This window comes from Lycorma delicatula, chromosome 13 (genome assembly GCF_047948215.1).
Source record: "Lycorma delicatula isolate Av1 chromosome 13, ASM4794821v1, whole genome shotgun sequence".
NCBI lineage: Eukaryota > Metazoa > Arthropoda > Insecta > Hemiptera > Fulgoridae > Lycorma > Lycorma delicatula.
Window position 1 is genome coordinate 3,495,918 of NC_134467.1, and position 27,782 is coordinate 3,523,699.

The 27,782-nt window shown below is 34.9% G+C and overlaps 1 protein-coding gene across 3 annotated transcripts in view; it reads right to left on the reverse strand.

Moving 5' to 3' along the window:
* The window catches only part of LOC142333690 (uncharacterized), a 492,609-nt gene that overhangs the window by 253,021 nt on the left and 211,806 nt on the right, over positions 1-27,782 (reverse strand). The gene's annotated exons all lie outside the window — the stretch shown is intronic.

Below are 27,782 nucleotides of genomic sequence, written 5' to 3' on the forward strand. Positions count from 1 at the left end.
TCTTCCGGGCAGCCCTGGAGCAGGCGAAGAGAAGGCTCCGTTAAAATGCTGAACATAATACAGGCCAACCTTAACAGGAGCCGGCTAGCTGATGACTTGCTGCTGCAGCTAGCCAGAGACAGGGAGGCCGATTTGGTGCTGATCAGCGAGCAGTACCGGGACCGTGACGACTCCCAATGGTTCCGAGACTCGCTCGGGACTGCCGCGATATGGGGCGAGGGTTTCGTTTGGATCTGCTGCGGTGAGGTGACGATTTTTAGCTGTTACCTCACCCCAAATGATTCGATAGCGGACTTTCGCCGGAAAGTTGACGCGCTGGAGGATGTCATCCTCGCTGCCACTGGTGAGATGGTGGTAGCTGGGGACTTCAACTCCAGGGCGGTAGACTGGGGTATGGCGCATACCAACTCCAGAGGGAAATACATTCTGGACATGGCGGCACGTACTGGACTCGTGATTCTCAATACAGGGAACACGACGACGTTCCGCCGCCCAGGATATTTGGAAACCATTCCTGATATTTCCCTCGCCTCCGAAGAGTTGGTCACGCTCGTCCAGGACTGGAGAGTCCTCGAGGATTATACCGGTAGCGACCACCAATACATCTCCTTTAGAGTCCTAGATGGTACACGAGAGCGCCCGGGGCCCCCACAGCAGGCGAAAAGATATAACATCAACAAAATTGACGAGAATAAATTCTCCTCAAAGATCTCGTCAGGGGTGGTAGCCCCTGAAAACTTCGCCAACGGGGGGGACGCTGGCGCTGAAGCCGTAGTTGCTGCGACTATGCGGCTGATCGCTTCTGCATGCGACGCCTCCATGCCCCACGGGGGGCCGAGGCACCAGAAGCGACCCGTGTACTGGTGGACACCGGAGATTGCGGGGTTTCGCCGGGAGTGTCTTCGACTAAGACGAGTGGCGCAACGTGCGAGGAATCGCATAGACGCGAACGCCAGGTCAGCCGAGTACAAGACGGCAAAGAAGCGGCTCCGTCGAGCCATCAACGTGAGCAAGGCACGCTGCTGGAGAGAACTGACGGAGACCGTGGATGCAGACCCTTGGGGGCTAGGTTACAAGATAGTAACTCGGCGATTGGGGGTCTCGCGGTCACCAGCTCCACTAGACGAAGCTAAAGCGGAACACGTCGTTAAGACGTTGTTCCCGGCGCACTCGGTCCGTGCCGAGCGGGACTTCAGCGACGTGGGCGACTTTTCGCTCTTCTCGATGGAGGAATTGGAAGGAGTCCTACGGTCGCTGAAATGTAGAAAAGCCCCTGGTCCCGACGGTATACCGGCCGAGGTGCTCAAACTAGTGGGGCGCTGCAGGCCCCGTCTTCTACTAGACATGTATAATGCATGTCTGAAGGCTGGGTCTTTTAGCGCCAGGTGGAAGACCGCGCGTCTTGTGCTAATTCCCAAAGGAAAAGAAAACCCAGAGTCGCCGTCCTCCTACCGCCCATTGTGTATGCTTGACACAGCTGGGAAGGTATTGGAGAAGCTGTTAAAGAAAAGACTGGTTACGGCGATGAATCAGGCAGGTGGCCTGTCACCTAACCAGTACGGTTTCCGGCAGGGTCGATCGACCCTAGACGCAATTCAGGAGGTTGTTGAGGCGGTGCGGCGAGCAGAGGACCACAATCATTTTTCGCGACGTGTGGTCCTTCTCGTTACGTTGGACGTAAAAAACGCGTTCAACTCCGCACGATGGAGCGATATGATTCGGGCCCTGGAGCATTCGTTCCATGTGCCTCAATACCTTCTGAGAATGGTAGACGCATACCTGAGGAACCGCGGTCTCATTTACGAGACCGCAGCAGGCTGGCGTAGGACTACGATCACGTCAGGGGCGGCGCAGGGGTCGATTCTCGGCCCCGACCTTTGGAACGCCGTCTACGATGGCTTGCTGAGGCTGGAGATGCCTGAAGAATCTGCCTTGGTTGGGTACGCTGACGACGTTGCGCTACTTGTCGCAGATCGCGACGTGGAGCGCGCCCAACTGAGGCTCAGTCGGGCCATGCACAGAGTCGGTGCCTGGCTGGACGATCATGGATTGTCTCTAGCTCTCAGCAAAACGGAGATCGTAGTTCTCACGAAGAAACGTATCGACACCCTTCTTTCCCTGCGGGTCGGGGTAGAGGTTGTCGAGACCAAGCCGGCCGCAAAGTACCTCGGTATGATGATTGACCGGAAACTCAGCTTTGCTGAGCAGCTTCGTACAGCCGCCGACAAAGCTGCGAGAGCCGTAACTGCTCTCAGCCGGCTGATGGCGAATGTCGGCGGACCGAAGGCCAGCAGACGGCGATTGCTGATGTCCACGGTACATTCCATCCTGCTATACGGGTCGGAAGTGTGGGCCCAGGCATTAAGAGTTGCGAGAAACCGGAAGCGGCTCGCGCAGGTGCAACGCACCGCAGCCTTGCGAGTCGCTTCCGCGTATCGGACGGTCTCCGAGCCTGCAGTACTTGTGGTCGCCGGCGTCATACCCATTGCTACTTTAGCAAGGGAGCGCCAGGCGATCTACGGGAGGCGGCGGGCAGGCGGAGACCGGGTGACCATTGCCAACGAGGAACGCACTCGCACATTCCTCGCATGGCAAGAGACCTGGGACCACGAGACCAGAGGACGATGGACCGCAAGGCTTATTCCTCTGGTCAGACCGTGGACGGAGCGACGGCATGGAGAAGTGGAGTACTACATGACCCAATTTTTAACGGGTCACGGGTACTTCCGCGCTTACCTCCATGTCATAGGGAAAGCGCCGTCCCCCGACTGCCTGTATTGTCCCGGTGTACGGGACGACGCCGAGCACACCTTTTTCAAATGTGCTCGGTGGGCGGCAGATCGAGGGACATTAGAGGCGGATCACGGAGCACTGAGTCCCCACAACGTGGTTGCGATGATGCTCCGTGACCTGGGCAGCTGGGAAAGCGTAGCCCGATTCGTCGGCAACATACTCAGGGCCAAAAAGGCTGACCTGGACAGTCCTGAAAATTAGGTAGCACCAAACAGGCTAGTATAGGAGGACTCGACCGGAAGTAATGTGATAAACGGTTCCGGGTCGAGCCCTGGTAGAAAGGGGGGTGGTTTTAGTCGGTAGTCCGCTGATGGTGATTGGATAATACCACCAGCGGGAGCCCGACACTCCGTGCGTAAATGCATTTCCACCTCCCTACTCAAAAAAAAAAAAAAAAAAAAAAAAAAAATTATTATTATTATTATTATTATTATTATTATTATTATTATTATTATTATTATTATTATTATTATTATTATTATTATTATTATTATTATTATTATTATTATTATTATTATTATTATTATTATTATTATTATTATTATTATTATTATTATTATTATTATTATTATTATTATTATTATTATTATTATTATTATTATTATTATTATTATTATTATTATTATTATTATTATTATTATTATTATTATTATTATTATTATTATTTTTGTTATACAATAATTCTCTTCCTATTAATACTGTGAACTCCGTCACCGATCTAGGCACACTCCTTGACTCCAAGCTATATCTTTCTAAACACGCAGACATGATAGTGAGCCGAGCGAAGAGAAATCTTGGTCTGTTGAAATGGATTGCGAGATCTTTTGTTAATCCTCGAACTTGTCTTACTCTTCAAGTCACTTGTTCGAAGCCGGCTTTAATATTCCACCTCAACCTGGAATTTTCGATGAGACTATACTACGAATCCATTCAGAACAACTTTCTATCTTGGCCGACTCACAAATTTAAACTTCACCATCTTGGCAAACAACGGCTTCAAATACTACATAATTTACCATCTAAGAGACTACTTTGATTTACTGTTTTTCCATAAAGCATTACACGGGTGTAATCCTACGGAAAACGAAATGCAGTTACGTATACCCGGACGCAATATCAGAAACTTTTGTCCTCTTACATACTCTACACAACTAATCTCACCCGCAGAGAAATGCGCTTCAACTGCTGTAAACAAATATGATAAAAAAGACTTTTTCCAACCGAGGAAGAATTTTGTTTTTGAACCGAGTAGGTTTTACTCCGGTATGATATAGATATTAAAAGCATATAAACCCATAATACCGGATTACTACAGAACTTCACTAACCCTCTTCTGCTTGACCGTAGTTAAATTATATAAATTAAAACAATTTTCTATCGATAAATAAATAAAATCAATTATATTGTATGACAGTGATGTAAATTTATTTTGTGTCTATTTTTACCTGCACATATATATATTGACAGTGATGTATAAGAAACTGAAACTGTAATTAAATGTAATCGGATGAAGGAGATAAGATGTAAATTTTTCAATTTATAACTAATGTTATTATTGTTATTAAACTATATTATTTAAATGCGTTTCCTGAATTACGTGTACATGTTTATCTGTAATCTTGTATTTATGCAAAGACATATAATAATATAATTGTCTAACATAATGAAAACACCGGTATTACTCTTATTTTTATGAACTAATAATTATATGAGCTATGATTATGAACTAATGATTAAATTTTGTATTTTTAATTTATATTGAAATTTTTAATTTATTTAATGTATATATTTTTTTTTAAAGGCTAATATAAAGGTAGCCGTCCTATTGCAGAAATAAATAAATTATTATTATTATTATTATTACTATCATTATTATTCATTTAAATCGTCAAAGAAAGAATATTTTGTTGTTCCAGATTTCTGTTGTGAAATCTCTGCCTTTCAACCCGAAGACCTCCCCCGGGTTGAAATCCCGGTCAACTTACCATTTTTAAAAATTTCACGTAATCCATTTATTATAAAGGGATTTCTTATAATTTGCTATAAGAATATCTGTTACGTCGAGAATAAATAAATAAAAAATTTTGAAATTAAAAAATTTAAACGGCGTCATATTTCATTTAAATCGATTAGAAAGTTCTGAGTTTTTACGTATCGTATAATACTGGACGATCGGCACACAAGCGTAAACATAATTACTGTGAAATGATTTTAACGCAACGTTAAGAAAAAAAGAAATCGCAGCTTAGATTTTTTTTACTATTATAAATACTATCTCTTTCCTTATAAGGTAAAAATTATTGAAAAAAGATATATTAATCGATATAAATTAGATTATTAACGATTTACACTCGATAATACAAAAAATAGAAAAAAAACTTGTCGAGTTGAACGTAAAACATCTGTTTAGATTTATTCAAATTATTCGTACAAAATGTAGTAATAATAAAAAATATATTAAAAAAAAACCAACGTTCATATATTATGTTTAAGACATTATTAACTGGTTTTACTTCTTTCGAAGACGACGCACAGATGTTTTTTGCATCAATCAAGAGGTAGATGGGCTGCGGCTATAAAGGTAAAAAGGCCTTACGGCGACGGACCGTCCCATCTCACCTAAGTACACCTTCCGTTTGTTATCGGTTTTAAAGTCGATATAATGACTTTATTAACTAAAAAAAGTAATAACCGATGTATAGTTTTGATATCTGCTATCGATGCTTAAGTCGATTTTCTTTCTTATAATATTAAACGCGTTTTATTATATATTTATTACTACATATATCAAAAATTTGATCGAATTAGATACGGTGTTAAAATTAAGACGACTGATAATACTTGACTCGCGGTATTATTTTGCACATATCTATATAATTTGAAGAATGCGATTATGCCAACAAAAATTCTAACACGAAATACGGTGTTAATAAAAATACAAAATAAAATCAAAAATTACCAATTATATTATAATTAAGTCTAACTAACGGACTAACTACAAAAAAATAACTGGAAAAAATTATTTGAATTTTTACGGCATTTACATTACATCGTAAGTTACCCAAAATGAAACTCATTTTTATTACGGTATGCTTATAAATGACAAGACCTGATGACGTAAAACGTTAAACATTTTGTTTTTTAAAAACGAACTTAAAATTTAGAGATAAAAAAGTTAAAACCTGTACAAGAATAAAGATGAAAGATAAAAAGAGTAGAAGATAAAAATAAAGATACGTCTTTAGTTTTATTATTTTTTTAAAAGAAGGTACAGCAAATGGATCTAATACGGTCCCGGTTACTTTGTCGCTTTTCAACTTACACGTAAATAAAAAGCATTACGTAAAACGAAGTTGAAAAAACTGAGAACGGAATAACTATAAAATAAGGAAATATAAAAATTTCAGCGAAGAGTTGCATATCATTTCGGCTAAAACTACGAGACCCACAGTGATTTAATTACCTTTTTTCTTAACCGATAATTGGAATTAACGGCCCGTAATTCAGTTACGTAATTCTGAATACGGTTCGACCGAGCGATATTTAGAAATCATTATTATTCAAAATGCCGTAAAAATAGGTCGACCCGATCTGAAGATATCAAACAAAACGATAACCGATTAAAAAAAAAAGCCAAAATACAAATTAGGTAAATTTCTCCCGCCCGTGAATGAAATTTGAAAAATACAAAGCCGAAGTACGACGTTCTAATTTAGTACAACAATTTGATTTTTATTTAAATCTAGACAAAAAAGAAAGAAATCGTTTTTTAAATAAGACCGAACATATCAGAAATGTATCTTAGCTACGTAATAAGAATTAAGTAAAAAATTTAGCTCACCTTCACCGATTACGACCAAAATTAAACGGCATCAATATCCCATATATATAGCAATCTTCGTTACAAATTTCATCCAATCGGTCTGTCATATCTGACGATATCAAGAAAAAAGCAGGTCAACATATACCAGCGTACACATTCTTTCCTAATTCTTCGATGCTAATATTGTGTTTCGTTTTTTTGTCTAAGAGATCATGCAACGTGTTTGTTTAGGTCTACAAAAATCTCGACGTCCAAAATTTGATCAGATTATGATACGTTAATGTAATACATAATATTTTGTAGAGCTATACAATATAACCTACGAGTATACTATTACATATGACGAAGAGGGCTTTTCTTTATTCGAGATTAACAAAAAACTACTCGATCGATCGCGACCAAATTTTTACCCGTCTTTCTTGGCATAACTGAAAAGGGTTTTTAGATATCATTCTTCTCGAAAAATCCCGAAGAATCAACCGATTGATTGCTTTCAAATTTTCAAGATGACGTTCGTATTATACCGTGGAAGGTTTTAAACCGCACACCGAGGCACTGGCTTCCTTGAAGGTTAAAATAATAAAAATATTCGTTAGTTCTTCACCCCAAGGAGAGCGAAGTTGGAAATTAAAAACAGATTAATGCTTTTACTTTATTATTATATTTCTACTTCCACGGCAAAGAAATAAGTTATGAATTTTTGGTCGTCAAAGGTGTGTGTACATTTTTAATTACCGTAGTTAGTATATTGTATCTTTTGTAATTTAATTTCTTTTTCGGGTTTCTATAAAGCCCGAATACTTTAATCGTTATTTATCAATATTATTCTTACGATAATGAGGATAACGAACAGTGCGGGGTTCCAGGGGGCGGAGCCCTATGGTTAGACGGGAATGACGGCCGAAGCGAGTTCTGCGGCCCTGGGGTAGGCCCCGTGGCCCCGGGAGGCTCTGAGGAGCTCCCGAGTCGGCTCCGGGGTTCGCCTGGGCCGACCTGGGGGCTAGAGGATCCAGGTTCTGGCTAGACGGGCCGGCTAGTAAATTACACAGCGGCAAACTAAAAATCTTAAGATTTTCAGACGACGTGGGTTGAAAGAAGTACTAAACGGTATAGATTCGTTTCGAGAAGAATCGGTCTGAAAAGAAATAAAACGAAGAAAAAGAAATACGACAGAAAGAAAGAATAATATTACGATAGAACGTAAATAAACTTTACGTCAATACTTAAATTAAACTTTTTGTTTTGATCGGTACGATTATTCCTAATGCCGTATTACGTAGAACACCGCAGGAATGTAGAGCACTCTGGATGGATCAAGGGAAACCTTGATCAGAACAGCGTAGCATAATACACCGTATTAATTATTTTATTTAAAAACTCCACAGATCTCCACGACGGATCGGTAGCGTCTCGCCTTCCATCCGGAGGTCCCGGGTTCGAATCCCTGTCAGCCTGTCAGAGAATTTTTCATACGAGCCCTGACAGAGAATTTTTCATACGATTTTTAAAAAATTACAGATCCTGTTTCTAAAACGCAGAGACGTTTATGAAAATTCTCTTTTTCTTATTTTAGCTTTCATTGAAGGGGATGATACGTTTAGAAAAACATTACTTTAACAAATTTATTACTCTTTACCTGTATATTAATATTACAATGTTTTTTTTAAGATTTATTCCCTACCACTAAAATATAATCTGTTTTTTTTTTTTGGCTTTAACTCTTGTAACTATTAAAAATTATCTTTTTTTGTATTTTTTTAACACTTAAAGGGCCAATAAAATTGAAGTAGCTTTACCACCTCACCTATATTTCATACCCAAAACGAGAAGCAATTTTTTTTTTCATTATTTTCTTAAAAGTTATTTTTTCAATTTTTTTTAAACAATTTTCTTTTAAATTAATTTTTATTTTGTTACGGATCACTTCTTTATAAATAATTTACCAGAGAAAATTATCCCCAGAGAATAAGGAAGCCCGTAAAATCAAAAACGGTTTTATTCGAAATTTGCGAATTATTATGGTTAAATCTTATTTTTATAATCACGACTTGATCGACGTGGCCGGGAAAGTTATGCAGTACTTTGACAGCTTTTTTGGAATACATTTATACACACGCCGCTATGTAGTGTAGAAATTGCGTATCGCAATACGTCTTAAGGCGACCTGGTACCTCCTGGTACCTTGAATTTTTTTTTAAATTAGATTTTTTTTACGTTTCCTTATTTCAAATGATATTTTACGCATATAAAACAATAAAATAAGCAAAAATAACATTTTTAGGGCCAAAATTGATTTTTTTGTTAAGCTCCGCTCACTGAAAAATCCGAAGTTTGAAGTTTTTAAAATTATTATTTTTTTTGTTAGCACTGTCTAGTTATTATATAGTGTTTGCATAGAAAAAAATTGTCATTTTGGTTAAATTTGATATTTTGGTCATATTCTGAAGCGGATGGGCTAATTATTGCGAAATACCAGCCGAGCCTTATTAGAAAATGGTAAAAAAGATCGTCGAATAAAAAGTACCGATAAGGAAGCAAAAACAGTTTATTAACGTGCGACTAAGAAAAGCAGGAAAAATACTCGACCAGAATATAACGATGATGAGTAAGAAAATCCAGACGATGCAGAATGCGGTACCGGGATGCATTGACCTACAATAAATGACGTTTTTAATCGTTTTCGGATAATTGCAGGTTTTTTAAGGAAAAGAAGACCCGATATCTCATGAACTGCTTAAAGTAGGAAAATGAAATTTTTACAGTGCGTTTGTGTAAGACACAGCTACTGAGTTTTAAATAATCTGTATTTTCTAAGTTTTGCAAAAAATTACCTTCAAATAATATTACAAAAATCTTTTAAAATTTTTAAAAAGTTGCTTTATACTTCGATCAAATTATTATCATACATCGCATTAGTTTAATTAGTAGGATAATTTGGATTTCAAAAGATTTTTTATTCCTGCAACCTAAAATTCCACCCCTAATTTACCACCGTACGGGAGGATATTTTCAAAGTCACCCGATCTTAGTAACTGTTCAAAGTTTCATCTATAGGCATCGTCAGAAAGTATGTTAAATTATTACACCCGCACACTTAATTTACAGCAGCATCAAACCAGAAAACTACTAGAAATGAAAAAAGTCGAATATATTTATTTATGACATCAAAAATAATAAAACGAGTTTTAGAATTTTTTGTAACGAGTTTTAAACATTAGCCCGGAATTAATGTAACTGTTCTATCCTGAGATAACATAAAACATAACTAAGCGCAATAATTCTGTGGAGACACAAACAAATATCAACTGAATACTTTTTTTTTAATAGATAATAAAAACAATTTGAATTTATCGGTGACGAGCTTTAGAAATTGAAAAGAAAAAAATTCTAACGAAAAAATAATAATTAATGTGAATTTCAATAGATAGCAGCACTACTATAATTTATCAAACACAAACAACTAAATGCAGTACTTTATTATAAAATAAAAACTATGTTTGTTCGCGTATTCAACCAATTCGTTGAAATAAGGATAAAATTAATGAATAAATTCATTAAAACTTGTAAAATAGTATTTTTTTAAAAAATTAATTAAAATATGAAAATTACGGTAATAGAAAAATCATAGTCTGTATAAAAACAAGGCCGTTGCACTTCGTGCCTTTTGTTTGAAACGAAGTCAAGAAATTTTGTTAAAAAATAGAAGAAAAAAAACCAAGTGAAATGACACAAAAAGATCACTGCAATCCGCACGAGATTGTACAACAGGAGCGAGATTCACCAAAAGATAAATAATTTTTTTTGCGGTTTTGTTTACAAAAATTAACGGCCCTTTCTTTTTTACTTCCTTGTACGAAATACGATATTTAACTTGTACGAAGTAAAGGAAGTACTGTGATCGCGAAAAATTTCGGTTTTCAGATTTCAACGGAAATATCCATTTAGACCATCCCTGAATCCACTTTGACTAATTTCAGCGTGACGTCTGTACGTACGTATGTATCTCGCATAAGTAAAAAACGATTAGCCGTAGGATGTGAAAATTTTGGATTTAGGACTGTTGTAACATCTAATTTTATACCTCACCTTTTGCATTCGACTGAACCAAAAGCGCCCAAAAAAGCCAAAAATCAATTTTTTTTTTTATTTTGGAATTTTTCCTAACTGCAGTAATAAACCCTCGTCGAGAGCTTTCCAACGATATATCATAAGCGGTACTTATTTTCATCGGTTCCAGACTTATAGCCAAATAAAGTTTAATCGATGATATATTTGGTCTTACACGGGGAAGGCACATCTGTCCGAATCGGACTTCATCTCCTGTTTTTGTTCTAAAAAACTGATTTCGAAATACATAAAATAGAAAAAGCCGAAACGGGTTACAAAATTTTCTCGGGTTTGCTCCTTACCGATTTTTACTTTAAATATTCCATCGGGTATTTTAATATTAATCCTTTAATTATGCAATATTTTGAGTACAATTAAAAAAAATATCAAAATATTCACTAAAAATGTTTGGGTCGATCTATTTCATTTGAGCGATGACATTTTTACCTTAAAATTGTGAAGTATTGAAAATATAATTCGGAAAAAATAAAAATATTTTTAATTCCGATTGAACCCCTTTGTTCGAAAGCGCCTAATAATATTTTTGATGACAACCGCAACTTGAAAAAGAAATAAAGCTTCAGATTGTTTTAAATTCAAAAATTCTTAAGTCGGGTACAATTGGACTTCCTGTTATTAAAATAAAAAAATACTTTCCCGTGTAATGTAAATTAGTACTAGATGTAGTTGGATTTTCAATCTTGAAAAATGAAGTTTAAACGGATTTATATTTTAAGAAGGGTCCCATTCAGCTCTTGTTTTTGCGGGGCTTAAAATTTTATTGATTTCGGTAATTATTTACCTCTATAACTCGGCCCGATTTGGTGCGGTATTGTTCAACAAGGTTAAAAAAAGTTTATTAAAAAAATATTTACCGTGATATCTCCTTTTCTGATGGAGCCGAAAATCATGTCGGACTCGGGATATATTTAACGTTTCAAAATGATTATCGGGGGTTTTAAAGTTTGTAATACTTATTAAGTTTCACGTACGCCGATTAATTATATGGAAATTAAAGACAGACTCGCAGTTTTAGCAGTGAACAAGCTCATAAGCTGTTTCCTGCTCCTTCCGCTTGACAGCGCTAGTAGCAAAGATGGAGACGCCCCCCCCTGGAACAGAAAGCGTTCTGTGTCTTGCAGTTTGCGAAGTGTGAATCTGGAATTACCGTTCAACGTGCGTTCCGTTTAAAATTCCGTTGCGATTTCCCGAGCGACAATATCATTCGTAGATGGTATAAGCAATTTTAAACCGCGTACAGAATGACCGAATTGAACAAAAACAAATTGAACGTGAAAGACAGCCTTTTGTTCGTAGTCCTTGGAAATCCGTTAGGAAGGATACCCGCGAATTAGCGATTTCAGTGTCGTCTGTACGGAGGGTTTTTTAGGAAACCCATACAACTGCGTCCGTATCGTTTATAGCCGGTTACAAGCTTTAAAACCTACAGATTAGGTTTGGATGCTAGCTTCGCAAATGTAACGATGCAACGTGACGATGAAAATTTTTTTATCCTATCTTATTCGGTGACGAATCAACGCATCTCGTTAATGGAAAAGCAAATACTTATAATGTACGTATCTGCGGATCAGAAAATCCTCACGAAATATTGTACTGTGTACGAGTCTCCCCAAAATTGAATGTTTTTTTGTACCGTATCCCGACGGCAAGTTTACGGACCGTTCGTTTTCGCGGAAGCAAATGTATCTGAAACACTATTATCTTGATATATTACAACTACGGATCTTTCCTCGACTGCAATACGAACCGGTTGACCTACCCCGACTTGAGACGAAGGGTCGAAGCAGCTGTCGTATCGGTTACCCCAGACTCGCCGATTAAACTACGGGATGACCTCTCCTATCGGCTGGATGTGTGCCGTGTGACGAATAGTGCTTGCACTGAAAGTAGGAAAAATTGTTTGCGTTGCTCTTTAATTTCACGTATAATTTATCAACGTACGTAAAAATTAATAAATATTTAAAAAAGGTAATAGTTATTCCTTTATCGGGTTAGTTAAAATATTAATTACGTAATATTTATTAAGTTTTACCAAAATTTAAAACCCCGATATTCATATATATATATATATATATATATATATATATATATATATATATATTCTCGCTAAGAGAAAGAGAGAGACAGAGAGAGAGAGAACCAAATATTTTTGCCAAATTTCAATCTGTTTAGTCAACGAGCTTACGTGATATGAAGTAAAACCGTTTGCAAATAATCTTAACATACCCCTTATAATAATAGTCGACTTGAAATAATATATCCCGTCTCTAAATTCGATGGACTTAAAAGTTAGGAATTTTAAATAACTTAAATAGTTTCTTCGTATTAAAGCTTAATTTTCTACGATTATTATACAACGAGCGAAAAAATTAAAATCGTGAAAAGTACCTCTCCCCTCTATTAACCGCCAACGCTGCATATATAAATAAAAGTTTTTTGAATAATTTTCGAAGTATACATGTCGAGTGAGTCCAGAGATATTCATAAAAATAAAACGGCAGCGCATCTAAGTACATTTCTGCAACTTTTTTTGCGTTTTTTGGAGTAAGGGGAATTAAGACGTCAGCATTTGCAAAAACCCCGATTCTGAAAAGTTTGACCGATCGCTGTACTTTCCTTTTATAGCTACGCCGGTGTATATATCTTCCGGGGTTTTCTGAGGCCCGGGAAATAATGAAAAATCTAATTCGAAAAAAGATCGCATCTATTCATATAAAAGGCGATGTTCGTATGCGTGTCCGCTATAGATTAAAAATCTACTGGATCGTTTTACTCGCGGTTTTTTGCAAAACGGTCCGCGTTGTCCGAAGAAGGTTTAAAGCTACTGAGAACCTCGATCTGACGAGTAGAAAAAAAAGTTAGGGGTATTTTGAACAGATTACTGCGGTTAGAGAGCAGTTTGAATTAAATCCGACTGGTACTGCTGTTGTTTTGACAATTGAATTTATTTACATTCTGACTTCTATAAAGTGAAAGGTTACATTTTTTGAAGTTCTGTAATTTTCAGTTTTTTAATGCTTTATCAAACTTTTAATTGCGTTCATTTAATCTCTCTCTCTCTCTCTCTCTCTCTCTCTCTCTATATATATATATATATATATATATATATATATATATATACTTACATCTAGCGATAGTAAAGCATTGCCGGGTCAGCTAGTTAGTTATAAATTTGATCTAAAAATTATTTAAATCTCAGAATCGAGTTCTTTTTTTTTAGAAATTATTTGTTATTTGTTTATTGAGAATTTTACAAATCGTTTAGCTTTAATTTAGATGTTTTACTTCAATTGCAAAGCGAGTTACTTAATAACTCATCGCTAAAAAAACATCCGACGTGATTAATGTCGCGATGAAATTTATAATTACCTTTTCCAGCCTTTATTAAAGATTTTTGGCATTTTTATTAAATTTTTATATACTTAAATATAAAAATATTGTAATAAAATAAATTGAAAATAAGTTAAAAGAATTAATAAAAAATATAATAATAACATTCTCTTCAGAATATATACGCAAAAAAAAAAAAAATAAACGAAACGTGCTTTAAAACAGGAAAAAAATTAAAAACTCACGATTTTGGCCCGTGCTAAATATTTTTTATACATTTAAATACATCATTATTATCAATTCTATTATTATTTCTTAAATCTCCATTTAAATACTCAATTTATATCATATCAGAACAGTAGCGTATGATACTTAAAAATAAAATACCTTTAAAAAAAATAAATTGATGCTTTTAACGTTTCCTATATGTATATATATATATATCACCGTAAACATTAAAATTCTAAATTATAGAATTTGCATATATATGTGAGTGTGTGTGTTTCTCAATAAAAAAACCAGTTCTAAAAAAAAGTTTTTTTCTCAATTCACATACGCTTTACAGATTTATTGAAAACATTGGAATAAATCAATATGCCCTACTACTCTTCCATATGATAAAATATCAAAAAATAAAAATAAATGTAAAATATAAAATTAAAATAAACGGTGTGTGTGTGTATATATATATATATATGATAAATAGACAAATATTTTACGTTAAAACATTATAATCAATAACAAGTTATTATAAATATTTCTATAAACGCATACTTCTGTGATAATTTACAATTTTCATAAATTCTCTAATATTTATGATTAACTTTAATACGATAAAACCTCGATTTTATGATACTAGAGGGAGACATAACAGGCCATACAAACGACTAACATTAAATAGTCGATGTATATTTTTACCGATAAATTTGAAGCTTAACAAATCGCTCCGTAGTAATAATAATAAAAAAAATCTAGATCTTATTTTGATCTCCGTTTACCTTTAAACACGTATGTATTAATTTCGATTTATTTTCAATAATTTTATGCTATCGGCCATTTTTAATCGCTCATTTCAATTGATTTTTAAGGTCTATTTTTTCTTTTTCCGCCACAAGATTTATTTACTAGTTATTTCGCATATTAACGCACGCACTGCGTTTTTATTTACTTATAATAATCGATTTTGTTTGTAGATATTTTTCAACATTAAAACGATTCTTGTTTCAGTTTAAAATTAAAATACAGAATTTTTACTTCCTTGTACGAAGTAAAGGAAATATTGCGATCGCGAAAAATGTCGGTTTTCAGATTTCAACGGAAATATCCATTTTGACCATCCCTGAATCCATTTTGATTCGTTTCAGCATGACGTCTGTACGTACGTAAGTATGTATCTCGCATAACTCAAAAACGATTAGCCGTAGAATGCTGAAATTTTTTATTTAGGACTATTGCAGTATCAAGTTGTGTACCTCCCCTTTTGATTGTAATCGACAAAAATTACAATAAAAATTATTCAATAACAATAAAAAAAATATATGAAAAAAAATCACAAGTTATTAGTGAAATAAAATGTTATGTTCTTTTAAAAACGCGTATGTAATTTAATAGATTTGGTAAAATAGATTTGTAAAACATATTTTACAGATTTTCGTAAAACAGATCGGTGAAACGTCTGATTACTTAATATTAATTGAAAATTATAATTTAGAATCGTATTATTTTTGGATTTTCTAGTTTAATTTCATTTAATTATTCCGAAATGTCTGTTTAATTTTATCTATATTAAAGTTAACTACAGAATGACTGAAAAATATATAAGAATAACGTATACCCTGAGACAAACATGCCTGATCTTTGATAAATTGCAAAAAATTCTTATCGTTTAGGTCATTACTTCTGTGATATTATCGGACAATATTCTCTCTAAGTCGCAGTCGATCGTCATTTCGTTTATTTGTTTTTCGTTGTCGATCATTTAATCGCTCTTTGGTTTGATATTCTTCTCGTCTTTATTTGTGTACACGTCGATTAGTTGTCAAAATTTCTCTATCTTTATATTTATCATCCGTTCTTAATCTTTTTATTCTTTCCTTGATCTTAACGTTTTCTTCCTGTTTATATTTATCACCTTCTCTTAATCTTTTTACACTTAATTTGTTTGTAACATTTCTTTCCTGTTTATTTATTTATTTATTTTTTGTTATAACATGTTCTTCCTTTTTTTCATTTTCCTTTTTTTGTAATATAAATATATTGATTTATTAATAATTATTAGCCTCTTATGGTAAAAAAAATTACAATTAAATAATAACAATGGATAAGTGGATTTAAGAATAACAGTAAGAAATATAATTTGTTTACGTCAAAAATTAATTTAAATGTCAGGAAAAGATTTTTGAAAGTGTATGTTTGGAGTGTCGGTTTATATGGAAGTGAAACTTGGACGATCGGAGTATCTGAGAAGAAAAGATTAGAAGCTTTTGAAATGCGGTGCTATAGGAGAATGTTAAAAATCAGACGGGTGGATAAAGCGACAAATGAGGAGGTATTGCGGCAAATAGATGAAGAAAGAAGCGTTTGGAAAAATATAGTTAAAAGAAGAGACAGGCTTATAGGCCACATACTAAGGCATCCTGGAATAGTCGCTTTAATATTGGAAGGACAGGTAGAAGGGAAAAATTGTGTAGGCAGGCCACGTTTGGAATATGTAAAACAAATTGTTAGGGTTGTAGGATGTAGAGGGTATACTGAAATGAAACGACTAGCACTAGATAGGGAATCTTGGAGAGCTGCATCAAACCAGTTCAAATGACTGAAGACAAAAAAAAAAACACTTTGATGGAGAGAAATCAAGAATGCTATCAGTTTTCTTGATTTTACCTTATAAAACAGGTATATTATTATTATTATTATTATTATTTTTATAGTTATTTTATTATTATTATTATTATTATTATTATTATTAATAATAATAAACAAATAGATTAAAGAAATAAATAAAATTTATCGTAAATTAAATAAATTCTAGGAAAATGTCGGAAAGGTTTTTCTATTAACTTTGCCAACTTTCAAAAAATTATATATTTATTTATAAGATATACGTAAGTTGTGTATAAACTGTTTAAGAGCTTTTATTTATTTATTTTCTCACGATTAAATTCATTAAAAATTTTCTTTTTCTTTTGTGTACGTTGCAATCTGTTCGATTAGTGAACAATAAGCAAACCCCCCGCGTTCCAACGAGATGAGGATCGTATGTACGACATCTGAATGATTGTAGTGTTGTACAGAATCAGAACGATAGTTTCTTAGACGTGCGGTTAATTAAACCCTAACCGCTAAAGTTTACCGGTATTCACAGTCTAGTATTAAAATTCATATAAAAGCCACTAATTTTTACTAGGATTTGAACCTCAGAACCTTTGACTTTGAAAGTCAGCAGTTAAACAACCGATTTGCGATTACGAGTTAACCGCCGCTAGACCAGCCCGGTGGATTACTAAAGAATTTGTTATAAAATTTTTACGTTCGCTGGCAATTTAACGAACTTATTGTACATCAAACCTAAAGAATTGTGTTTTACAAGAATTCTCTCAAAGAATAACTGCAGATCTGGGGTTTGTTTTAGTCGATTATTTTTAGGTAAAATACCACACGAAACGATCGATGTACCCCTAAATTTAAGTTCCATGAAATTCAGTATCGGTTCATTTATCCCATCGAACAGAAATAAAACATATAACTCGAAAACGAACCGTTTTCGGACTCGTTTACTTTATGTGAACAATTTTTTTAATTTTACTTGTAGAAAATGTTTTAACATTTTTTCAGTTTCTTTGTGAGTCTCCGAATATTTTTTTTTTTAAATATCCCTTAAATTTTGACGTAATAATCATTACGGTTCATTACAAATCTAAAACATTTTTTTCACAGTTATTTTATACATAATAGGTAGTAACATGTTTATCTGAAATCAAACATCGTACACCTACTGGGTAATCTTCGTTTCCCAGTTGTAGCCGGTGAAAAATTTCGCCCCGATTTTTATTCACGGGGTAGAATGTAATTATAATAAAGGTTTTTGAAAGTAAAATGACATTAAGTGTAAATATAATTTTTTTTGATCCGAAAAAGTTTAACAAAACCGATCCCAGAACTGTATCTCTAGTAAATTTTAAGAAAATTATTTTAAATAAAAAAAATTGGGGTCGCAAAACACAATTCTTAGGGCTGATATGCAATAATTTTGCTAACTTTGCAGTAAAAAAAGTAACATTTTGAAACAAAATTTGTAGAGAATATAATTTTTTTTAAATTTATCTGCGTTAACGTCAACTGAACGTAAAAGGGAGTTGAAGAAATCGCATTTTTATTGAATAAAAAAAAAAAAAATAAATAACTGAAACGTGAAAGAAAAATTTACTGTCTCACAATTTTAAATTGAAACCAGAATCATCATTCCAACAATGAAAATCTCTAGGAAAAAAATCAATTGTTAATTATATATATTTACATACAGAGCATCAGAGAAAAATAGACAAAGAATGAGAGAGTAAAAGGGTTTGATCTTATATAATTTATATTTTTTCGCACGCACTCACACGCGCATGTATATGAAACAAGAAACCTAAACCCGTTATAAAATAAAATTTATTTTTTTATTATTTTAATACGTATATTGACTTCCGATAAAATTCTATAATTTTTATTTATTATATATAATAGAAATTATATAAAAAGTCTACGTAACCAAAAGAAAGATAAGAAAATAAAAAAAATAAAATTACAGATATTTTCCAAACGACTTAGAATTACTAAATTCGGTAAAAATTGCTTACGGCAAGAGTAGAACATTATACAGACGTGGGTGGAATCGGATGAACTAGTTACACCGTAATCAGATATCAAAATGTAGCGTTAGTACTACTTCAGAATATAAACAAAAAATGATAATAAAAAATAATCTTATATAAAAAATCTAAACATCAGCCGGAGTTACAGAGTTACATGTTTTGAATATGTAATAACGTGAAAGAGCTGAACGTTAACTATTTATCCATTTTTATGTCAGTTTTCACTTCCTCCTTTTTTCTCTAGAATTTTATTAAGAATTCGGTCGCCAACGATGTCGTTTAACATTTCCGTAATTTATATAAAGCTTAAACTTTAAAATCTATCTCTAGTTATGTTTGAAAAAACTATAATTATCCTAACCATCTAATTCATAGTATTTGTTTTATAATAATAATAATAATAAAAATCATAAGAAAACATTCTAGATCGGTAAAATAAATCACGATAATATAAAATTAAAATAATATTATCTTTTATCCTAATCTCTCCTAATCTTTTATAATGTACGCGTAAAAATGGATCTAAAAATATTTTAAACCGTTTAAAAAAAAAAATATTATAAACGATTACGTTTAATTAATTATACATATTCCAAAGTTGTAAATACTTTTTTTTTAAGAAAAACAAAAATGTCATCATCATGCTTTTCATAAATAAACAAACAGGATTACTATACGATTTTAACGATAAGAAAAATCTATATTATTACATAAAGAGTAAAAGGGTTTTTATTTCTTTGAGATAAATAAAAAAACTACTCGATCAATCGAAATCAAATTTGTACCAATGTTTCTTGGCATAACTGAGAAGGTTTTTACATATATTTCATTTCGCAAAAAATATATATGTAATAGAGGAGATATGTCGGTTAAAACACAAACTTCAATGAATGGAATTAATGAACTATGAACAGCGAGTCACTATCATTGTATGAGCTGGGATTGAACTGAATGATTCGAATCAATATTACAAAATAATACGATTAAATTTACGTTAAATAAAATTATATTAAATAAATTTAAAAAATCTTTATTTAACAATAATGGGCTTCCCGTGGGGGCTGCGAGTGAGGCTAGAGTGGTAAGGTATGCGAGCACTTCGTGGGAGGCTAGATCGATCATCATCATCGACTGGTAACAAAAAACGGGCTTTCCTACCGTTGTACGTTTACACATCCTACCATTGGTAGATGCACCGAGAATTGCATCTTAAATGCTCTTGCCGAGGTGGAAAGCACCGACTGTAAATATGTTTTTGCAATTTTTATAGACGTAGAGGCAGCATTTCCTTCCTTGTGTTGGAGTTCTGTCCTCTATGAGTCGGAACGCCGCAATGTTCCCGTAGCCCTGCAGGCTTTGATACGTGACTATTAGTCTAACCGTACGGTTCTGTTTAAGGATGCGCACCTAGTTGCGGAAAAATCCGTCACCAGGGGAAGCCCGCAGGGTCTGTTCTCGTTCCCTTGCTGTGGAACCTGGTATTCGACGGATTTCTGGGATTGACATTTCCAGAAAGGATCACGGCCCAGGCTTTCGCCGATGACTGTCTCCTTTTTGTTCGTGGTAATTCACGACCGCAGCTAGAATACCGGGCGCAGTCGGTCTTGTCAACCGCAGAGGGCTAGATGGATATGCAAAATTTAAGGGTTTCTGTGCTTAAGACATGCTTCTCAAGGGTGCAGACAAATTATCGTACAGGCGTAACTCCCACATTAAGCATAAAGGCTGTGTAATCATCCGAGTTAGAGTTCATAAGTACCTAGGTGTTTTGTTTGTTGAGAAGTCGCTTTTTTTCAACAGCATTAAGCAAGTAGCGGTGGACGCCGTGTCAGTGATGCACAAACTTAGGATTGCTCGGAAAGACTATGGGTTGTCGGGCCATTAAATGTACATTTTGTACCGAGGTGTCTTTGAAAGCATGACTTCTTACGCAGCGCCCGTTTGGGCGTATGGGTTGGATATGAATAGAGCACTTCTTCAAAATTTAAGGAATGCCCGGCGCAGAGCCTTAATTGTATGCACTGGTGTTTTTAAAACAAACTCCTACGAGGCTATCACCGTATTGGGAAAGGCTCTCCTAATCGATTTAGTGGTGAAAGTTTAGGCATCCATGTGGAAATTGCTAAGAGATCGGGAGGCCGAGGTATTTGGGATGCGGTTTCGAGCCGGGCCAGTACCGGAGCAGAACTGTGATCATAATGCACCGGTTCTAAATTTCGTTCAGTTGCCCATCTCCGGCCTGCGGAAGAAGCTGCAGAGCCTCGCGATGGAAGCATGGCAGCTGGAATAGGACACCATTAAGGACACGACTAAGGGAAGATCCTTGAATACGTTTACACAGGATCTGGGGGGGATGGTATGCCTCGAGCTCGTTTTTAGGGTAACGGATGTCCGGGTGCTCATCAACCATGTTAATTTAAATCAATATCTGTTTCGGTTCCGCCTGGCAGCTGATGAGCTGCGCGTCTTTGGGGAGGTTCAGTCAAGTGAACACCTGATGTTTGACTGCCCTACTCTTGGGGGGGGGGGGGAGAAGAGACCGAGCCACCCTGGAAATTAGAAGTCAAGGGGAAAATTGACTCACTCATTAGTCAAGGGGAAAAGCGGCGAGTCAATGTGGCGAGAGCCGCATTGTCGGACCGTGTGGGAGTTCCTTGATGCGGTTGCTACCTTCAACCGACATCAGTAGTTTACCTAAAGGAAAAGACTCCTACCGCACTGCTGTGTGAAAGTAACCTAGAGATATATGGCTAAGTACCAGCCAATTAAGGATCCAGGCGCTTTAATATGGTGAACAGATACTTGCTGGTATAAAGCGACCTAGACGTGGCAGCGAATTGTCTAGACGAAGTAAATTTTACTTTACGGATGTCGTATATATTTTTAGTAGTTGACGGGGTGCGCCTACCCATTTTAGTAAATATATGACAAGTGAGCGGTTGATGTATGGCACCGCGCTTAGTCCGCTCACGGTGTTAGGTAAGCTCTAAAAGCTATTTAGGACAGCGGTCGCTAAACTGTTTCAAGGCTCATAGCTGATTGTGACACAGACATTCGGTCTTATGATTTAGGGCGTCTGAATGGGGTGGCGGCGGGAGAAATGCCAAGAAAACCAATCTACCGTTGAGCTTTTAGTTTGGCTAAATAGTGGTCTTTTTTAGGAACGTATAATTACTCCCCATATTTTTTCCCATAAAAAAGGATGGTACGTGCGTTTGTTTGTTGTATGAGCTGCCATTAGATCAGAGCGGACCAACGATGAGCGTGCGGGCGGCTACGCGCAGCGCACGATCGATTTAAACTTCTCGATTCATTCGTTCGATCGATTAATAATTCTTGATAGGAACGGGCCATAGACCCGCCTTTTTCCTAGGATGGTGCGTGGGATTGTTTATCCACCACGAAACGGAGACGATATATGCGTTTGGGGTAAGAGTTTGTGTGTGTGTACGTCTGTTACCATTTTCCTCAAAAACTACTGGACCGATTTCGATGTGGTTTTTTATATTACATAGGTATGATCTCATCGCAGTACATAGTTATCACCACAGAGCAGATTCTTAGATTAGTTTTACGGTTAAAGCCGCCAGGAGGCGCTGCAGTAGATATGTTTCTTCAAAACAGCTTCGTGGTTTTTTAAAATTTTTAATTTTTACACCTGTGTTTGTTGTATGTGCGCACATTGTTATTTTAACTGCTACTAGCGCTTAGCGGACCAACGGTGGCGCGTCGGGCGACTGCGCGCAGCGTACGAACTATTCGTTGGAACGATTTATACTTGTTGATACGAACGATTTATCTACAATTATATTTGTGTTTTGGGGATGAAAAAGGAAAGCACTGGGGGTAGAGCTGTGTAAAAACCACAACTCAAGAAACAGCTAAAGATGTTCAGGATTTTGAAACTTTTCGTTGTAAAAATTTGTTGTTATTAGAACGCTAAATTCGTGAACGTTATTTAGTTACAGTTGGTAAAAATATCTAACAAAATCACGTGTAATGAAACATAAATCATGAAAAATTTCGCCCCTTTTTTCTAATTATTTATTAAAAATACTAATATCTTAATGTAGCTGTCTACATCAAGAAAGCCGATTAGCTTTCTTGATTTCTTATTTTCCTCAGGATGTACAGAATATACAGAGTGTTTCGTAAAGAAACTGAAGTTTAGGATATTTCTATGATTTAAAATGCTTTATTACGGTATTATTTTTATTATTAATTAACAAATAAATTAGAAAATAAATAAAATCTATTGTAAATTTAATCTACGCTAGGAAAATGTAGAAAAAAATTAATTTCCTAGCTTTTAAAACATTATATATTGCTAGATATGTTTATACATAAATTTTATTTGAATTTTTTTAACAGCTTTTGTTTTATTTATTTATAAGAATCAAATTTTTTTAAGAATTTTTTTATAATCATTATTTTATTATAAGAATCAAGAAATTCATAATTTGACCCGTGTTTATACGGAATTTTTTTCGTTATTTTCACTTGTAAAACATTCTTTTTGTTTATTTATGAAACATTCTATATATTCTGACGAAAAAGGTATTTCTTGGAAAGGTCTCAATGCAGAGAAAAAGAAGAAGAAGATATGTAATAATCGAATGGGAATTTATTTTTATAAATAATAATATTCTGCCAGTAGGATGCAATTTGTTAAACAATTTATTAACATAGATAATAAGTTGCTATTTAATTTGTTTATTTTGTTTGTTGGGATAAATGGGGTGTGGAAAATATTTTTAAATTGTCTCCTCCATCGGTGAGATAATGAATATTCTTCTTACAAACAGAATTATTATCTTTTCATAATTTCTTTTTCTTTTTTTTAATAATAAAAGTGGAAATATTTTAAATGAAAATTCCGTATTAAAAGAAAAACAAACTTGGTTCTAACATACAGTACATGCTGTATAAATCTATTAATGTTATATATATATATATTTATTTGACTTTTTACTTGGATAGCTAGAATTATATAGTCGTAGTATAAAAAAAAGGAAAAATAAACGTCACTGATAAATAGTCGACAAATTGTTGGTTTATTTAACATTACTTTCTTTACGGGATAAAATATATATATATATATATATATATATATATTCTTGCATATATACAGGTTTGTAGCAAAAACCCGTAATTATGATGAACGAAACTGTATAAAGGTAGGATAGAATATTAAAAAAATAAAGGAGAAGAAAACTGGTATAAAATTGTAAGTTATCCGCAAAAATATTCAAAGAATTTATCAATTATCACAACCTTTTTTAAACCTCTCTCTCTCTTTTCCACTAATTCTTAAATGCATACAGAGATTATGGTATAAAATTATGATAGATTTATTGAACATATATGTAGAGGTTTAACACTTTTTTTTTGTTTCAAGGTACGATGGATACGAAATGAAATTGTCGCAATAAAAAAAAATTTATACTAAAACGAATAAAAGTACTAGTCTAGTTAATGACCTGTAAAAAGTAATTAAAAAAATATTTTCCCAAGATATCGGACGATTATTTTCCTAAGAACATCCTGCTGTTCGGTACACGTTTTATAATTTTTTCGAATATATATTTATAATGAATAAGTAGTACAGTTATACATGTCGATCTCCGTGGCGGCAGGGTAAATCTTTCTTTCGGAGGTCCCGGATTTGAATTCAGTCAGGCGTGACTTTTCATAGCACAATTCCCACAGCACAAGCTGTGAGCTTATGCGATAAATTAATAATAATAAAATGAACCGTCATCGGCTAAAAGAAAATTATTTATTAAGATTCGAAAAGTTAAAGGATTAATTACGATCGAAATTTACGTTTCAAAAATAAGAACAATTTTTAAATAAAAAATATAAATTCGAAGACGGGATTGAGCAGTAGTTGTGCGAAAAAATTAATTCATAATTTTTCCAAAAGAATTCGATAGCGTGAAAAACGTCATGTAGGACTTTTTTTTAGATATGCTATTTCATACTGATGACAATTTTTGTTTACCTTTTAAAATAACGAAATAATTTTGCAATCCTTTTTTTTACTGAAATTAAATCCTGCGATTATTCTGAGAGATCCTTCATATGCTATACCCTCCGTCGATCTCCGTAACGTCTCGGCTTTTCATTCGGAGGTCCTGGTTTGAATCCGCCGTCAGGCATGGCTTTTTTCGTTACTAAAAATACTATTTTCCACGCACAAGCTTTTCTGTAACCTTCTGTAGTAAATCAATCATCAAGAGAAAAGTTAATGTACGACTCTTTCTGTGTCCACACTATTATATCGAAGAAGGTTTTTGTTTGTTCTGGATAAACAAAAAAATTAACCGATCAGTCGCAACCAAATTTTTCCCCGTCTTCCTTGGTTTAACTGAGAATGTTTTTAGATATATTTCATCTCGAAAAATCTCAAATAACCAACCTATCGATTGCTTTCAAATCTTCAGGATACGTTCGTATTATACCGTGGAAGGTTTTAAGTCGCAGACCGAAGCCCTAGCTCCCTTGAAGGTTAAAATATAAAAATTATTAATTATTTTTTCGTATCCAAGAAGGATGAAACTGTGAATTAAATATATTTATAAAGGAAAAAAAATTAATCCTTTTACTTGATTATCGTATTTCCGCTTCTACGGCAAAGAAATAAGTTATGAATTTTTCGTCGTCAAAGGTGTGTGTACTTTAGTTACCGTAGCTACTATTATTCTAATCCACCGGGTTAGTCTAGTGGTGAACGCGTCTTCACAAATCAGCTGATTTGGAAGTCGAGAGTACCAGCGTTCAAGTCCTAGTAAAGTCAGGTATTTTTACAAGGGTTTGAATACAATGGTGGATACCGGTATTCTTTGGCGATTGGGTTTCAATTAACCGCACATCTCGGGAACGGTCGAACTAAGACTGTACAAGACTTACACTTCATTTACATTCATACACATCATCCTCCGAAGTAATACCTTATGGTGGTTCCGGAGGCTAAACAGAAAAAGGAAGAAAGCTACTATTATTGTCTTTTGTAATTTAGTTTCTTTTTCAGGTTTCTATAAAGCCTGATTACTTTAATTCTTATTTATCAGTATTATTCTCATAATCATGAGGATAACGAACAGCGTGAGGGTCCGGAGACGGAGCCCACTGGATAGACGAGAGAAGCGAGCTCTGCGACCACGGGTAGGCCCCGAGGAGCCCTTACATCGGCTCTGAAGTTCGGCTGAGCCGACCTGGACTCTGAAGGTCCAGGTTCTGATTAGACGGGCCGGCTAGTATAAATATATGTATATCCATTTTCTGCACAAACAGATTAAAAGTGGTAACGGTGTGTGAAGACAACGGGAAACCGCTTCTCTCTTTATTCACCTTTTTTCTTATAAATCCTAGTATGAAGATTTGTTCTTCTTGAGTACAGTTTTATTGTTTTCCGGAAGGACTGACTTTTTTAATTACGCATGGTTATGGCAAATCTAGTAATTAAAATAAATAAACCTTTAGGTATGCAAGCAAAAAAATAATCTATAAATTTAAAAAAAATATATTCCTGAGGTTATAATTTAAAATAATTGAGCTATAAATACAATTAGGCTAGTTACATACAAAATTAACAGTTAAATGATGAATATTTTCAAAATGATAAAGTTGAAGAAGTAAATGGGACGATGCGTTCTGCAACCGAACCTAGCAATACATTCTTTGCCGGATACAATAGCAATTTCTACAAGAGAAATATACCCCTACGGCTTTTGCCAAATATTACAGCGAGATTAAATCCCTCTTATGGAAAAATAAAAGGAAAACGACGAGTATTCATCCGACAGGAATTTTCCATCAATTCTCAGTAGCTATGAAGGATGTACTACATTTTATACCGATTCTAAAATTTAACACGGTGTCGGATGTTCTGTTCATGATTTTTGTAGACAGCCGATGCGGTCAGTTTTTATACGGCAAACATAATTACTACACAGCAAGGTGTTTGGTTCACAGAAAATTTCTACTAAGAAAGAGTGCTTGACTCTTTAAAACGCGTTTAAAGTATTGCTATTTGAGACAAAAAAACATTGAGGATATGTAATTCTTCCAAACATCACGTCTATTCTAGATGCACTATACCGAATGAGACAGCGATTACGATCAGAGTACAGCGAATGAGACTGCGAATCCACCAGAACGACAACAAATTGTGAAAATACGGATGGAACAACTGTCCGAACGGCTGGCGTCAAAACCAACATTATTAGAAAAACTTGAAGCAAAAAACGGAGAACATCGAATACAAAATTACTCCGTATAAATAAAAGGGCGAGCCGATACCGATTCGCCGGGTGTAAGTGAAGTCGACAAGATTGAGAATCCGTCATACACAAACAGAAAATCACATACGCTTTCCGGCGAATAAAGATCGATTACCGCTGTATACGACAAATCGCTCGCTGGATATGCATCTACTTGAAGAGTGTACAATGTATGAAAGCCTCGGAAAAAGGCGTGGATTAGGACATAATATTCCAGCCGATTCGGATAACGGTAAAGAAGATATTACAATAGTCGCTTACCTTCACGCCAGCGGATTACTAATCCGTTTGCAGTAAGCCTTCGGTGAAATAAAGATTTGTGTTACGTATAGTCATAAGTAGGAGATAAACGGTCGTTTATACCCTGTTTGAAGCGCTGTACATCTAACCGTAACAATTATTTTTCTTTCATTTGGTAGCGTCTAACAATTTACGTGTTTCATTGAAAATATAAATACTTTTAATTTAACATTAAAATGTCGGGTGTTATTTAAATGTCATAGCCCTTCACACTCTGACGATCCTATCTGTGATTTTTCTTTTATTAAGAAAACGTGACGAGGGGGT